The following is an 18,039-nucleotide window of genomic DNA, read 5'->3' on the forward strand; positions in this document are numbered from 1 at the left end:
ACCACCATGCCATCTAGCTGTTTCTATTATCATATAGCCTCTATTTTCATGTCAACAAGTATTTATTAAGCACCTGCAATGTTCCAGACACTGTGCAAAGCAGTGGAAATATAAATACAAGCAGAAAGAAAGACAGTCCCTACCTTGGAGGTGCTTACATTCTGGGGAAGACCACACATAAAGGGAAGTTGAAAAAGTCTAGGAAAAGAAGAGATGAAGGTACCAGGCAGGTAGAGAAAGCCTAGTAGAGTCAGAAGCCTGGCCTAGAGATAAATGAAGACATGGTTGGTTCCACTTTGAAAGAGAGGTTCTGGGAGGAGACATCCAATCAGAGGGAGAGCCTGCATCTCCAGCCTGTGAGTGAAGTCCAGGGGTAGGGTGAGCCTCCTCGAAGAAGAGGTTTCTTCTGCGTTATGGTAGAGAACGTCTGAAGATTCAAGAGTACATCCTGAAGAGGAATGAAGGCCAAGCAGCATGACAAAGCCAGGTGACTGAAGTCAGGAGGAAAAAAATCAAAAAGAAGGGGCAGCTAGGTGGCACAGTGGATAGAGCACCGGCCCTGAAGTCAGGAGGACCTGAGTTCAAATCTGGCCTCAGACCAAACACTTGACATGTACTAGCCGGGTGACTTTGGGCAAGTCACTTAACCCTGACTGCCTCACAAAAAAAAAAAAAAAAAATGATTCCGGGGGCAGCTAGATGGCGCAGTGGATAGAGCAATGGCCCTGGATTCAGGAGGACCCGAGTTCAAATCCGGCCTCAGACACCTAACACTTTCTAGCTGTGTGACCCTGGGCAAGTCACTTAACCCCATTGCCCAGCCAAAAAAAAAAAAAAATCAGAAAGACAAGTCATAACCCATAACTGGGTCCAACAAGCACTGAGTATGAAGGCACCTGAATGGAGCAGGAAATAAGAACCAAAGGCAAACAGGTTGGAGCAATCAAATCATCACAAGATGGCTTACAGTTCGGCTGTGACCTGAACCTCCTGGAGTGCCTCAGCAGGCTTTTTTTTTGGGGGGGGGGGGAGAAATCATGGATCCTCCTAAAGACACTGGACTACCTGGCTGAGCTCTTGCATCATCTGTCTTAGCAACACAAAGTCATATTATCCAGCCTGAATCTATTAATTTATTTTATTTTAAAAGATTTGTTAAGTACATGTAATAATGTGTTTAACTAGGTACATGGTGGGAAGTGAGGGTGGTATGGAGGAGAGTGAGAGAGACAGAGGCAAAAATAAATCTAACTTTTTAAGTCAAGGTATAATCTAATAAAGAAAATGTTTTTTACAAGTAGTGTCTGATCCTACTCATTACTTTTCAGGGGGCAGCTAAGTAGCACTGGAGATAGAGTGCACAAGACCTGCAGTCTAGAAGACCTGAGTTCAAGTCCAAACTCAGATACTTACTAGTTGTGTGACCTTGGGCAAGTCCCTTAACTTCTGTCTGCTATTAATTTCTTCATCTATAAAAAGGGCACAGTAGGGTACTCATGAAGATAAAATGAGATATCACACTATAAATGCTAGCTATTATTATTTTCTATAATTGGTAGGAACATCACATTGGCATTCTATACACATTCATAAGTTCATCCAATAAAAAATATTTAAGGGGCAGCTAGGTGGTACAGTGGATAGAGCTCCAGCTTTGGAGTCAGGAGGACCTGAGTTCAAATCCAGCCTCAGACACATAACACTCACTAGCTGTGTGACTGTGGGCAAGTCACTTAACCCCAATTGCCTCACACACACACACACACACACACAAAAAAAAATACGTGCGTGCCCACACACACACACACACACACACACACACACAGAGTGTTGGCTCACCTTAAGCACTTAATAAATGCTTGCTTGCTTGGTTGAATTATTGATGTATATCATTTTTATAATATTATTATTGATGCAATAATTCCATGGTGTGTATGTTTTTGAGTGAGTACCCTTTAATGTTTTTCCTTACTTGAAGAAGACAGTATAGATTGGTCATATAGACCAATACACATAAATGTCCAATTTCAAAAATATATAAATTACTATCATCAGTCTAGCACTATCATAAGAATATAATAATATTCTCTAACTCAGGTTTTTCTAAAAATCAGTACTCTGAATCTGGTTGCCAAATCTGTAGTTCTCCAAATGAAGCCAGTAGGGGGAACTGTAGACTTTACTAATGAAACTTCATAACTCAAGCACAAGGGAGAAGTATGTAATCCACTTATCCTGAAAAGGATGAAAACAGAACATAGAAAAATAGTTTTAACTGAGAATTTTATAACTATAGTAGCAAATGGGAAAACAGACTTGAGGGGGATCTTAAGTAAATGATGATCAGGACCACACTGAGAGGCAGAACAATATTATTTTGATGTGGTCTATGAAAGCTAAAGCCAACATGGAAAGTAAAGGCAAGGACAGGGAATCTCACGAGATCTGTCTGCCCAGCTTCAAATAATTTTCATTGTCACTTCTTATTCAAAGAAAAAAAAAACATAGAACACAGAGGATAATGAGCAGGGAAAGATAATAGATCACAGAACCAAGAAGCTGCTATAAATATTCTCTTCTCTATTCTATTCTCTACAAAAAAAACGTAGACATAATGTTTAAGTATTGAAAATTTTAAACAACCCCAAAAAGTTCCAGTTTTTTTGTCATTTATATAAAAATAAATGAATTTTACAGTGTTTCATGTTGATTAAGCGGGTGGATTCAGATGCTATATATCACCCCATTGTTTTCAGGGGAATTCATTTTATGTATTAAAAACTTTTTTTCACTAAACAAAATTATGCTTTTTTTTTATCTTACCTAAAAACAACTATAGCTACTTATAATTTCCTGCTGTGGAAACATCACTTCTCAGTGTCCAACAGCAATCAGTCAGCACGCTGGATCTTTACCTGCCCTTTATAACTTTTCCATTGTGAGGATTCTCATCTTTAAAATATGTCTAATTTTTTTCACTTACCAAGCATATTTTCCCTCCCTTCCACTTGCTCCCAACCAACTTAATACACACACACACACACACACACACACACACACACACACACACAGAGAAAATTTGTGTCAAATAAGCACAGTTAAGCAATATAAATTGCCACACTGGGGCTACATCCAAAAATACATTTCTTATTCTGCATATTAATACACAAATCTCTCTTTTAGGAGGTGGACAGTGTTCTACTTTATCAGTCCTCTGGAATCATGGTAGATTATTTTGTTTATAAGAGTTACTAAATCTCAGAATTGTTCTTGTTATAGCATTGATGTCACAGTATAAAATTTTTCTCCTCATTCTGCTAACTTTAATCTGTATTATTCTCTAGAAATCTTCCCAGGCTTTTCTGAAACCATCTGGTTGTTCATTTTTTATGGCATGATTAGTATTCCATTACATTCATATACCATAACTTGTTCAGCCATTCCAAGTGATGGGTACTTCTTTAGTTTCCAATTCTTTACCACTGTAAAAAGAGCTTTCTTTGATCTTTTTGGAGGTATAGGCTTAGTAGTGCTATCACTGAGTCAAAGGACATGTACACCATTAACTTTTGGAAGAAAAAATTACCTATGCTTATCACCTATTGCATGTAGGTTTTCCAAAAAATCTAAATGCATATTCAAGAACCTATAGCTTCATAGTTTTGAGAAGATCACTGACAATTTCTTGATAGTCTTCTGCCTTGTACTGTCCCAAAAAGTTTTTGGTTACTTTAAAAAATGATTTCTGTGAAGCTTTTTCAACTTCAAACAATATTCAAAAGGTTGAATATCATTCCCTTTATTTGAAGACTCAACAAATATCTTTTATTTCAGCTTTACTGACTACAGAAAACTTATTTTTCAAATAAAGAAACTCATACCATTACTTTAATTACATTTTTTCATTAAACAAAGTTTAATATGCAATAGTGGTTAAGTCTCAGAATTAACCAACTGTTGGCTTTTTTTTTTCTTGAATCATTTCTTCCCTTTGAGACCAGTGTTGCTTACAGTTATGGATTAAAAAAAAAAATCTCTGCTGCCCTGTTCTTAAGTATAGCAACAATATTTGTTATATTCAAGTTATAACCCTAGTATCACAATGACCAATTACTTTCAGATGCCTACAGATATACCTATTATACTTGATACTTCTCAAGAGCATTTCATGCTTTGGACATTCCATACTTTCCTTCTAGTAGATAAATTCAACTTGATTTCTAGATGAAAAAATGAGGCCATTTACTTCAGCTTGAATTTACTTCAGAAAGGTTACTTTTCTGGGCTCTTTCCTTCTCATGCTGAGCCTTGTTTTTGCTCTCTGTATTATCAGGTTCATCTTCTTCATCTAAATTCCACGTGTCTGGTTGTTGGGGACAGGTAGTTCTTCACTGGGTGAAACAGGTTTTATAGCTGATAGTCGATTTGGATACTGTGAAAGTATCCCAATTCATTAAGCAAAACCAGCAACCTATTGAAAGATCTTGTTCTCCCCCTATCAGAGGAATCATAAATGGGTTTGTAATGAGATCCATACATCCAGACAGATAGCAGTCCTAGTACAAACAATTTAGTACATGTGAGGGGCTCAAGCTCTGTCCTAACCATGAATTATTCAGCCAAGATAGAGTTTATATGCTTTCTTATCTCTTTTACAGTAAAGGTGATATGTGAGATTTACAAGTGATCTCACCATATACATAGCAAAAACTTTCTGGATGGTTGACATGCTTATGAGGTGTACTTTAAAATTTAAGCAGAGCATACCAACAAAGTAAATAGCACTGAAGAAAACAGAATTAGAAACCTTAGTATTCCAAGGTTTGCCAGACTCCTGGTACAAAACTGATAGAACATATTGAGTTTCACTGCGTGACTGAGCACATGTGAATATGTCCCAGCCTGTCCTGCCACATAGTACATAAAACCTGGGCTTTTCATAGCATGAAAACAAAAAGGTAACTAATGAGTCTTGCCTATTCTTCCAATACTTCCTACCTCCCAACTACATGTCACTGCCTCAAAGTGCATAATTTCTATAGGAATTTATGTCATTCAATAAATAGATGAGATTCCTATTTTATTTTTTATTAATTCACCATCAAAAATACATATAAAACACCAAGACATTTTCATGTGACAAAACATATGTTGAACAGTATATCTTGGTGACTATATACCAACAGTAGCGTGCTGGGACAAAGCACTCATTAATCAGTGTCTGTAGCTCAGCTTATACGACACACAGCTAGCAGCAATATGAAAGATAATCTGAGTCAAATTACCTCATTTCAAAGGAAGAAAGAAAAGTCTAGGAGAAGTTAAGGTCACAGAGGTAGAGAGCTGATTTGAAACCAGTGTTCTGCCTCATAATCCAATTCTCTTTCTAAGCCTCTGCTGACAAGACAGTTTCAATTTTAACTGAGATCAATATCAAAAGAAGAAAATACCAAGCCAATACAAGCATTTTTTTTTAATAATTTCTGGGCTCACCATGATTAAACATAAACAATCAGAAAATGGATGGATGGCCCTGAACGCTTCAGGAACAAAATCAAACAAAAAGAAATGCACTTCATGGGACCTCCTATAGATCTTTAATTTTCTTTGTAAAGCACAGTGTTCACATAAGTATAAAGGTATCTCTAAGAAAGATCAAAATGTTTTTTAACTGGAAATAGGTATCTACTAACAAAATGGTAAGCAAGGAGAAATTCCTTTCCAGTGAGGAGAGAGCAAGCAAAATCTATAAAATAGCTATTAACGATAAAATGGCAAGTATAGCAAATATATGTATATATATTATGTACATGCATATATATGTACACACATATGTATATGAATATATGTACACACATATATACACACACTGGTTTAAAGTGAAAAAGGTCTTATAAATAAAAATATCACACAAATTATTTAATTTACTAGCCTTATAAATCATTAAAATGGGTCATTTATTTTCTTAAAGTATTGCTAGCAAAGAAGTCACCATTGCAGAGAAAACAATATAGAAACTATGCCTTTAAAAATAGCTCACCCTTTTAAAAAAACTTACAATTAATCATTAAGTTACAGATCCTCTTAGCTAACAAGTAGACGCTAAGGTTATAAGATTATTTGCTAATGAGAAAACCCTATAATTACCTATACAGCAATGAAACTGTAATCAAATACCTACATTTGCACAAGTTGCTAACCATTGTAGAAACCTATAAAAGCAGAAAATACTCCCTAATTTTATTATTTTAAGGCAAACGATGGTGATAAAAAAATAAGAAACTGAGAAACTTAGCTGAAAACTAAGCATTTCAGTCTACCCATAACTTTTCTGATTAATAAAGGAAGCATAAACATATAGCAGAAGGTCCTTGGAATCTCAGCATTCATTTACAAAAAGGGAACAAACTGAATACTCTATTATATATACTACTATTAGCTGTAATAAAATCATAAAAGGCAGTATGGACTAATGGAAATACCACTTGTTTTTGGGTTAGAAGCAAGGAAATAAGCATTTTTAAGCACATTGTGTCAGGCCATGCACTAATTAATAAACCCTTTATAAAAAAGGTCTCCTCTGCCACTCACTACCATGTGAACTGGGGTAAGCTGATTGACCTCTCTAAGTTCCTTTCTTATCTCAGATAAGCTACTTTCTAAATTTTATATGGTGATCAAATGTCAGCCAATCAGTCAAAAAGCATTTATTAAGTGACTAATATGTTCTAGGCACTGTACTAAGTGCTGGGAATATAATAGGCAAAAGAGTCTCTGCTCTCAAGGAGTTCATAGTCTAATGGTAAAGACACTACACAAACTATATACAAACAAGCTATATAAAGAATAAATTGGAGATAATCAACAAAGGGAAGGTGCTATTGTTAAGGGGGAATCAATAAAGACTTTCTTGAAGAGGGCAGGAATTTAGCTGAGGCTTAAAGAAAGTCAGAGAAGTTAGGAAGCTGAGCTGAGAAGGGAAAATGTTTCAAATACGGGCAGACAGCCAATGAAAACGCCTGGAATCTGGAGATGAAGTGACCTCTTTGAGAAAGAGCAAGGTGGCAAGTGTCCCTGGATCACATAGTGAAGGTTAGGGTGAGGAAGGGGGTTGGAGAAGTAAGATGTAAGAAAACTAGAAAAGTAGGAAGGGCCAGGTTGTGAAGGGCTTTGGACACCAAACAGCATGTTGTAAATTGTACAGCACTCTATAAATGTAAAACTATTATATCCTGGCAGGAAAACAACAAGGAAGTCAACAAGCATTCATTGAGCTCTTACCCTGAGAAAGCACCATAAAAGAACCTGCTGGAACAAAGAAAAGCTAGGAAATACAGTCCCTGCCACGAGGAAAATAAAAACAAACATGTATGAAGTAATGTGTGAAGTCATAAAAAAGAACATGTCAACAAGAAGATCAAGTGAGGTATCGTAAGTAAAATGCTTTGCAACTTTACACTGGATGATTGATGATGAAGTGAAAAATACGAATATACCTTGAATAATGATTCAAGTGTCCAGACCACATTCTTAAAAAAAAAAAAAAGTGGTCCAAAAGGCCAAAACCTTCTTTTGTCTTCTCTGTCATCTCCACTTTCCCAATTATGACCTTTGAAAGTACATATTAAAGATGAAGGCACAATTCCTTGAGTGATGCTATAATTATAATACAGAAATCTTGGCAAGTTTATAAACCTCGTCTTCCATTCTATTTCATGTATGATTATGGGTAGGTTTTTTAGTTTTTAAGTTCAGAATTTTTAATGTATATTTAAAAAATTAATTACAAGAAGAGAGGCAATATGGTGCAGTACTGAGAATATTAGCCTTCGAGTAAGGAGTGTTATATTTTAGTCTCTGCTTTGGAACTAGCTATGTGGTTTTAGCCTAATTATTTTGCCTGTGTACACACACACACACACACACACACACACACACACACACACACACACGCGCGCGTGCCACAAAAGGACGGATGTTTAGAGTGTATTTATCTCCAAGGTTCCTACCACACCTAAAATTCTGAATCCATGGAGAGCATATAGCTCTAGGAGAGGTAGAATGGAAAGAGCAATAGATTTGAAATCAATGGCCCAGGGTTCAGATCCCATCTCTGACACCTGTGTGACCTTGGGCAAGCCAATTTATCACTCTGGGCCTTAGTTTCTCCATCGGAGGGTGTTAAGATGAGATGCCCTCTAAGGTCCCTTCTAAGCTCTAAGTCTATGATCCTGAGGAAGTATTAAATGAACTATTTTTCAATTAATTCTCTGCAGAAGTCCTACTTTGAGGCTTGATCATGACACAGAAGTGATCCTGGGTTCACGAAAGCTATGTCAGCAAAAGCAAGTTCTGGAGGGTCCTACCACGGGTTGTAATTCAACCCAGAGAGTAGACATTGTTTCATTCTTTGCATTTGTATCCCTAGATCCTGGAAAATAGCAAATCAGTGTTTAATAAATGCACGGAGTTTCCAATGTCAATGAAATCAAAGTTCTGGTCTGAAACAGAAATGAGAAAAGACACAAAACCAAAACTGAAATACCCCTGACCTTGAGAATTTACATTACTGGGGTGGGGGGAGAGGATACAAAATATACAAGGAAATCTGAGGAGGGATTGGGCAGCAACATTAAGTTTAAAAAGAAAAAAAAAGATGTTGAAATGGCTTGGGGGGGAAAAAAGCATGCAAATTTAACAGGATCTGTAGGAACCTCCCCCACCTTGAGTGGTCTAGGAAAGAAAAAGATCCCTCCTGCAGTCTCCCCCTCCCCAATGTGTGCACACTTCCACATAATTTTTCATTTATATTAACACAATGTTTTAGTCCACCTCCTCAAAGCACCCTGTTTATCTGTATTAATTTTTCATACATTATTCAAATTTTTATCCTTGTTTCCCCAGAACCTAACCTAATGTCTCACATAAAACAGATGTTTAAGAAATGTTTATTTAATTTAACTGAATTGATTGTATGATTAATAAAATCATAGGAGCCTAGAGATGGAACTCAAGAAATAAAAAGATAATGTGTATGAGCAAAAGAAAAGTGTATGTCAAGTTCATAGGGCAAGTCATTTACCTTCTGAGTCAGTTTTCTCACACATAAAATAAGGGAGATAAATGATTTTGAAGCTTCCTTTTAGTTCTGACATTCTAGAATTGCATATAGTATATCCCTCACACCAAGCAAGCAAAATTTTAAACTAATTAACAAAATAAAGTTAGTTAACCTGAGTTTCATGAGACTTGTAAGGTTAGAAATTCCATATTTAGTAATTTCAGTGTCTAATCACTTTTACTGCCAAGGTTCCTTCTGATGCTGCTATAGCTTTCATGGTTTCATTTGGTTTGGTTCTCTATGAAAATGGAGAGAGATTGGTCAGCAGCATCTTACACATCAACAAATAACTAATGAGGACCCACTATATAGAAATATTTGGATCCCCAGGACCAAGCATAGTGCCTTGCATATACTAAAGCATATAATTTAAATGCTTGTTATTAAATGATGTGTTATATATATGTGAGTGTATAAATATATCTTCGATTAATTGTGTTTAATAAATGCATGGAATTTCCAATGTCAATGAAATCAAAGTTTCATTGATTTGGAGGGGAAGGGGGAAAGGGCAAAGTAAAAAGTGCACAGCAGAGAACAAAAGAAAACTTAAAAGGAAGCAAAGATTAGTATTTATTACATAGGCTTTTTTGAAATGGAAATTTATTGCTGTATATTTTGAATCTCTCTTATGTTCTGTTGCACAAATGGCAATTTTTTTCTTTCCCTATTTTGTATTTAAGTTTTAATATTTAAGTTTAAAAGAAAAAAAGAAAAAAAAGAAACAGTTTGTGAATTATTTAACCAGTCTTTACTGGCGACATTAGTCGAGTGAATTCACTCTTTAGTAAACCATACGTAGGATATCTGTAAAAATCCCTTCTTTAGCCATAAAGGCTGTCCCGGACTGAATCACAGAGAAAGATGACTGTAGGAAACAATTAGCCTCTAGAAATGGAGTCCTTAACTTTTTATGTGTTATGGAAGTCTGGTGAAGACAACGAGGCCTTTCTCAGAATATTTAAAATCATAAAATATAAGAATGCAAAGGAAATAAATTATATTGAAATAATTATCAAAAAAAAAATTTTTTTAAATTCACATACACCAGGTTAAGAACCACTGCTCTAGAATAAGCTTGGTCCTGAAGAAGAGACTGAAGATTATTTGCCTTCCCAGGTGTGAAACATTACAGATAATGACAGCTTTCTTTCAGTATTGATTGGTTTTGCTCATTTTTCCCCTCTTCTTCTTTTCTTCTTTTTTGAACAATTCAGAAATAGCTCTTTGTGAGTTGGAAGTGGGAAGATGAAGAGAAATACAGGTGATGTAAAAACAATATTTTTTTAAATAACTTTTTTTTTCTTAAAAGATCATAATCAGCTAAGCCTGGTGACTCATAGCTTTATTCTCAGCTACTGGGGCGGCTGAGACTGGCAAATTTCTTGACCTCAGAAGTTCTGAGATGCAGTGGGCCAATATGGTGTCTGCATTAAGTCTGGCAGTAATGTATTAACTCACCACCCTCCCCTCCCCCAGGAAAGAGCCACCAGGTTGTATAAGAAAGGGTGAACTGGTCCAGATAGGACCAGAGCAGGTCAAAGATCCCTTGATTAGACCTATGAGTAGCCTCCGTACTTCCAGCCCGGGCAAGATAGGAAAACACAATCTTAAAAAAAAAAAAAAAAAGACCAGAATCTATGGAGCTCACAGAAGATTCAAGACAGAGAAGGATTCTGGATAAATAAAGACTGTTGTCTTTTCTCCCAGGGCTCAGAACCTATCCTAAAGGGTTCATCCTTTAAGCCAAGAGGGTCCTACCCAAGAGCAAGACAAACCACACTTGAGGTTCTTGGAATAATAACTGACATCTATATAATGTTTGAGTGTTAGGTGCTATGGTGAGTATCGAGGTAGCCTCAAAGCCTGAAGACCTGTGTTCAGTCCTGCCTCCGATAAATACTGCTGTGTGAACCTAGGCTGGCCGAGTCAATTAAACTTTCAGTTGTCTGGGCAACTCATTAAGCCTATAAGTTACCTACTTGTTCAGTTTCCTCATGTGAGAGTTTGCTTTATCAGTTTAATCACAGGCCCAATCTCAATCCTAACCCTATAAAGGCCTTATTCAATTTAATATTTTGACCCTTATGTAAAGAAGGTAGTGAGCATAAGGCAATACCGTTTATTAACTTCCTATTAATGTAGAAAAGTGGAAACACTAACACTATTCTTGTGGAAATTAGGAAGGAAATTTCTCTTCATATTTTGGTGTTAAAAAGGAAGCAAATATAGCAGAGATTGTTGTTCAGTCATGTCTGACTCTTGGTGAGCCCACAGACTCTCACACACCAATCTTTCCATGGGGTTTTCTTGGCAAGGAAGCTGGAGTGCTTTGCCATTTCCTTCTCCAATGGATTATGGCAAACAGAGGTAAAATGACTTGCCCAAGGGTCACACAGATAGTGAGTGTTTGAGGCCAGACGGCTCAGATTGAGTACAAATAGCAATCGTTTTCTGTCCTGGCCAGAAACTCTGGAGGTCTTCTCCTCCCAGATTGATTTTTTTGGGAAGACAAACTAGGCCATCTTTTGTTTCAATTCTAACCTAGCCTTTAATAACTGAATGGGCTTTGCCTCAGACAAACTGAGACCCGAGTAAAGACATTAGCTCAAAAAGGCCAAGGTCTCCAATTGCATCCTGGGCCATTGCCAGTCATCTTGATTTATGTCTTGCCATTGGACTCTGATAACTCTGGAGGAGAGTGAGGCTGATGACTTTGCACAGTTCTGCCTCACTTAAATCCAATTCACTTGCAAGTCAAGACATCACCCTCCAGATGGCATTAGTCCTCCTAAAGAACAAAGGACAAACAACAGTTTGAGGCCAGATTTAAACTCAGATCTTCCTGACTCCAAGACCAGTGCTCTATGCCCTGAGCCACCTAGCACTGTTTACATAATACTAACATTAGTAGTACTTAAAGTAGTATAGACATCAACTAGTTATTCAGGGACTCTTCTTTGCCTCTGTTCTTTCTGTTGCTACACATCTTTTGGCCATTTCAACACCTACATGTCATGAAAGGAAGCGAGGGAAACAGAAAAGCAAACAGAAAAAGACCAGTCCATTTTCATATTTTAATGTCCTGTGTAAAAGCTTTCTCAAACAGAGGTGAAGTTAGATATGGGAAAGGAGGTTGAAACTGATTCAATTTGGTCCCCTTTACCTCAGAATTCTTTATACAAGCTTTCCATTTTACTTCACTTAATTGAGAACTGGGTGAAACAGTATTTAATATTTACTGAACACCTTTCCCCTCTCTTCCAAAACATAGCTCAATAAACTTATTTCCTAATTCTGTTTCAAGAAGTCAACAGAATTCCATCTCTAATTTTATAGGCACCTGATAATTCAACACAACTACAAGAAATACAAAAGTATGGAGGGTCTCCATATTCAACTGGATACTGTATGAATTTTTTACTTTTTATTCATTCAACACATTTTTATTGAGTTCCCACTATGTATGAGTCAACGTGGGGATACAACAATGATTAAATATTCATGACTTCAAATTATTTAGCTCACAGAATTTAGTTTTTCCCAAGTAAAAAAAAAGCAAGGTGGTTTTGGCTTTGTCCTTGGGGGACATTTGTTCCAGTTACAAAACCAATACCCAACACCACTAAAGAGTTCAGGACAATATTCCTGGAAAATTTTGTAGAGGGTATTATGTGTCTAACAAAATCCACTGGCAGCTCCCCTGCAGAGTACTTGTGCAGAATTTGTCCACGGGCCACCCAATTCCACCCGTTTCTGTAGCTTTCTAACTCCCAGAAGCATTAAACATTTACTAGGCTAAATAATTTATAGAATACAAGCAAAACATCTAGAAAAGGAAGCAGTGATTACAAAGAACCAGCAAGGTTTCATCAAAAACAAGTCATGACAGACTAAACTCATTTTTTTTTTGACAGGATTACTAAACCAGGAAATAAGAAGCATGCTGAGAAAATAGCTTACCTAGATTTTGGCAAAGCTTTTGATAAAGCATTATCAATGCTTTTCTTGTGGAGAAGATGGAGAGATAGGTATGTAGAGACTTTAATTCAACTCTATGGATTCAAAACTGGTCAGAGGACCAGATTAGAAAGCCTCTACCAGAAAACCCCAGGGATCTGTATTTGGCTCTGAGCAGCATAACATTCTTACAATAACTTAGGTAAATACATAGATATCACGCTCTTCAAATCTGGATAAGGCACAGTGAGTTACTTGATACATATTGATGCTCTCAACTACACTAACTTCCTAGTTCATGGGAGGGGAACCTGACTTCTAGGTTCTCAAGTGCAGCCCTTTGACTCATGAAATTTGGATTCAGTCAAAGAGCCTCACTTGTGACTTCAAGGCCACAGGTTCCCTACCCCTGTACTAGTTCCTAAATTACCAGGACCTATTCCCTCCCCATCAGCCCTACACAGATGGTCATACCCTTGACCTTTTCTGAAGCCACAAGTGCTCCACTTACAAGTTAATGAACTAAAATGTTTATACCTGATCAAAATCTTTCATTGTTCCATCTTTCCCTGTGCCTTATGATCCCTAACCCTATTCTTTATTCTCACTGAGACCTCCATTGCCTCCACTCTCCAGTTCTTCCCCAAGTCATCACCTCAGCACTATCTACACTTTTTGCCTTTCAATATCCTGACCTCTTGGTGAATCAGTTTAACTCTTTTCCATCTTCTACACTCAAATCCCTTTATATCCATATCAGATGGACAATAACACCTTGCCAAACCCTAACTGCAAATTATTCTTAACTTGTATGAATTTGCTGCTGAGTGGAGTCAGAGAAAACAAACAAAAAGCCACCATATTGATTGGGTCCGCTACAAATTATGTTCCATAATTTCAACTGCACCCTCACTGCATTGAGTCAGTTTTTTAACACATCCCTAATTGATTCACTATACAACTCACCACAGCTGCTATTACAAACCTTTTCATCCCTTTCTCAAGCCTCCCCGTGGTAACACCTCTTCCTCTCAGGCTTCTCCCTCGACAAATAAAATTAAGCCCCCATTCTCCCCTCTGCCAAATCTCACAAAACCCCTATCTGTTCCTTCCCCTTTATCTCTTTGCTCCCATCCTGTCTCCAATAGATTGTCCCTAATATCATCCCCACTCTCTTGATCTTTCATCTCTCCTTTTCTAATGGTTCCTTTCTGCTGCCTACAAACATACATTATCCCCCATCCTTTAAAAAATCCTCACTTTATTCTACCTTCCCCACTAACTATTGTCCTATATCTCTTTTCACCTCTGCAGCTAAATGAGAAAGCTATCTTATTCAGTTGCTCCACTTTCTCCTCTCTTTCTTTTTCCCTCTCTCTCCAATCCTCTGCAATATAGCTTCTGACCTCATCATTCAATTTCATCTACTCTTTCCAAAGTTACCAATGCTCATTTCCTTTTTCCAATCCTCTACATCCTTAAGCTCTATGTAGCACTTGACCTTGTTGATCACCTTCCTCTCCTAGATACTGTCCCCTGGTTCTCCCCCACCCCACAACTCTTTCATTCAGGCCATGCCAACTTACTGCAGGGGTTTCTCAATGCTCTAACCTGGGCCCTCTTCTCTTTGCCCTCTATACTACCTCACTTGACTGTCTCATTACCTCCATGGGTTCAATTATGTCAATGCAGATGATTCCCTGATCCACATATCCAGACTTAGTCTGTCTCCTGAGCTCCAGTCTTATTTCATCAGTTCCTTTTGGACATCTTAACTGGATCCCCAGTAGTTATTCTAAACTTACTATGTTCAAAACACAATTCATTGTTTTCCCACTAAAATCTTCCCTTTTCACCTTTCCACTTATCATTGCCAGCACCCTTCTCCCAGTCACTCAGGTTTGAAATTTCAGTGTCACCCTGAACTCCTGAATCTCATATACGTGACAAGTCCTATCTGCTGTCAAATCTTGTCATTTCTACCTTCATATCATTTCTCATTTCTATCCCCTTCACGCCACTCTCAAAACCACTACCCTAGTACATAGACCCTCATCACCTCTTGCCTAGACTACTGTAACAGTCTTTTAACTCATCCGCCTTCCTTAAACCTCTTCCCCCTTCAATCCATCAATGTCCTCAGCTCTCAAAGCTATTTTCCTAAAGCACATCTGAATATTTCACCTCTCCTCCCCAATCAATGAACTGAAGTGGCTATTATCTCTAGGGCTAAATGTAAAATCTTCTGTTTGGCACTTAAAGCCCTTCACAACTTGGCCCCTTCCTAGATTTCCAGTCTTCTTATATTTTACTCCCCCAAAATTACATAAAAATTACATTAGGGTCACGAATCTTCTGGGTCTATTCCTGAAGTTTCACTGACATGGTCAGCAGTATTCCTCGAAAAAGGCTCTAAGTAGCATTGGGTATAAACTTAGCCGTTTACTAATCAATATGATAGCTAATGAGCAGGATCAGAGGTTAAATATTAAAAAAATAAACAAATCATGGCAAAAAACACTTCTTCATATTGACTAGTGTCTGAAATATAAAATATTTCATATGAAATATGTAATGAAAATAAGGGCAAAAATGAGCTATATTATCACTTTTTTCAAACCATTTAACCACTAGCAACAAAAACAGTTGAAATGCAGGGCAGTCATAGCTGACCCAGCACTAAGGCTCAGGTGTAATCACAATGAACTTGACAGCCAGAGAACAAACCTAGGGGTACACAGTAACCTCAGGAAAGTCCCTTTGTTAGCTCCCATGTCTTCCTTGGGAAGAATGGCATCTAGGGTTGCCTTGGAACTTATAAACTGCTAAGATGTAGCATAGAGGCAGCAAGGTGGCAGGCACAGAGAATAGAATGCCAGGTCTGGAGTCAGGAAGACCAGAGTTCAAATCCAGCCTCAGACACTTACTAGCTGTGTGACCCTGGGCAAGTCAATTAACCTTGTTTGCCTGTTCCCTCATCTGTAAAAATGAGCTGGAGAAGGCAAGGGCAAACCACTCCAGTATCTTTGCTAAGAAAACTCCAAAAAGAGGTCATTAAGAGTCAGGCAAGACTGAAACAACTGAACAACAACAAAAGATGTAACATCACCCACCACATGGACCAGATTTTGCATGTGTGTATGTGTGTGTGTGTGTGTGTGTGTGTGTGTGTGTGTGTGTGTATATCTTTATATTGCATTTATATATAGTTTGTTTGTATATGTTATTTGCATGTAGTCTTCCCCCATTAAACCGCGAGGGTCTGTCTGGTTTTTGTTTGTATTTCCGGTGCTTGGCCCAGTACCTGGCACATAGTAAATGCTCAATAAATGCTAGTTAACTATGTCTGACTGACTGCAAAGACTAAGACCTCAATCTAAACAAGTGCATTTATTTACATGCAAATAACATCTACAAACAAGCTATATTCAGGATAAATTGGGAGTAGTCTCGGAGAGAAGGCACTAAAACTAAGTAAGAAAGACTTCTTGCATAAAATGAGACTTTAGCTGAGACTTGAAGAAAGCCAGAGAAATCAGGAGGAGGAGATCTGAGTAGGGGAGGACAGCCAGTAAAAATCCTCAGAACTGAGAGCTGTAATTTGATATTCAAGGAACAGCAAGGAGGCTGGTGTCATGGGACTGCAGAATAGGGCAATGAATTCTGGAATTTCTGATCTTCATTCTCCCATATTCTGTCACTCTCTCAGTCTGCGATTACTTGGCTTATTGTCTTTTGGGCTGTTATCTTTATGGCTTGGTTTCTCTTCCTTCATTGATGCCTTTGCTAGGCCTCTGGTATCCCCAAGGTCAGGGTGGTAGTACCAGTCCTAAAGTCATTTAAGTGGCAGAAGATCCCCTAGAACAGAGGCATCAAAATACCAGCAAAGCTTGAGAGACCTGCGAACCAGATTAAAATGGAATTGGGAAAAGTTTAACAAAATCAACAAAAATGTGATACGACATAGTATACTGCAGGATCAGTTTCTAATTGAGTTTGACACCACTACTCTACAAGACCTCTAAAAGTCTGCATGAGGGTGGGGAAAAGTAACAGGGATGACCACCAGCATCCCAGGTATGTGGGCTGGGCTAGTTATTTTCCTTAAAAGTTACTGAAATTATTTTTGAGACTGATTTAACCAGGGAACCAAAGGCTGCTAACATCAGTCCTTGGTCTCTAAGAGAACAACCAGGAAGAGCACAGATCCCTCCTTGATCTTTGTCCTGGGCAACAACTCAGAGAGAGGGGAGCTATCTGTACCTGAATCACAGTGTCCTTGCTAAATATCCCTCCCCTGTCATGGCTAAGTAAATCTTCTTTGTGAATTGTTCAATAGACTAGGAGTGCCTCATTTTATTCCAATCTCAAACTGAAAATATTAGGGCTTCTGTCAGTCTTGGCCTACAATATAGACATATAAAGCAATGACTGACGTTTCCTGTATAACCTACAAACTGCCTCTGAAGGCAATTCTAAACAGATTTTTCAAGCGTTCTAAGTGTTTTGAGCACACAGGAAAAAATCTGAACTTAATGAGTGTAAGCCTTAGCCACAGCAGAGGATTAAATAGCTGAACTGGGAATAATGATATCATATAGCTATTTAAGGTTTGCAAAGTGCTTTACATGAATTAGTCATTTATTGGCCTGGGTCCTCCCTATCTTGCCCAGGCAGGAAGTCCAGCAGACATTTGAGCCCAACCTTACTCCTGATCAACAGGGAAGCTTTGACCCACTCTGTGTTCACTCCTCTTATGCAGCCTGGCCCCTCCCCATACAACATCCTAAGGGCCCACCATATTGGTGCCAGACAGTGCAAAAGACACCTTATTGGCTTTAGACCAACTGTATGCAGAACTTCCTAACTCAAGTGATCCATCACCCCCAGCCTCCCCTAGTAGCATGGATTACACACACACACACACACACACACACACACACACACACACACACACA

General features: G+C 38.0%; 1 protein-coding gene across 1 annotated transcript in view; it reads right to left on the reverse strand.

Moving 5' to 3' along the window:
• The window catches only part of ANKRD33B (ankyrin repeat domain 33B), a 106,006-nt gene that overhangs the window by 16,136 nt on the left and 71,831 nt on the right, over window positions 1-18,039 (reverse strand). The window lies entirely within an intron of this gene.

The sequence above is a fragment of the Vombatus ursinus genome, unplaced genomic scaffold (assembly GCF_900497805.2).
Source record: "Vombatus ursinus unplaced genomic scaffold, bare-nosed wombat genome assembly UNPS02014791.1, whole genome shotgun sequence".
Lineage (NCBI taxonomy): Eukaryota > Metazoa > Chordata > Mammalia > Diprotodontia > Vombatidae > Vombatus > Vombatus ursinus.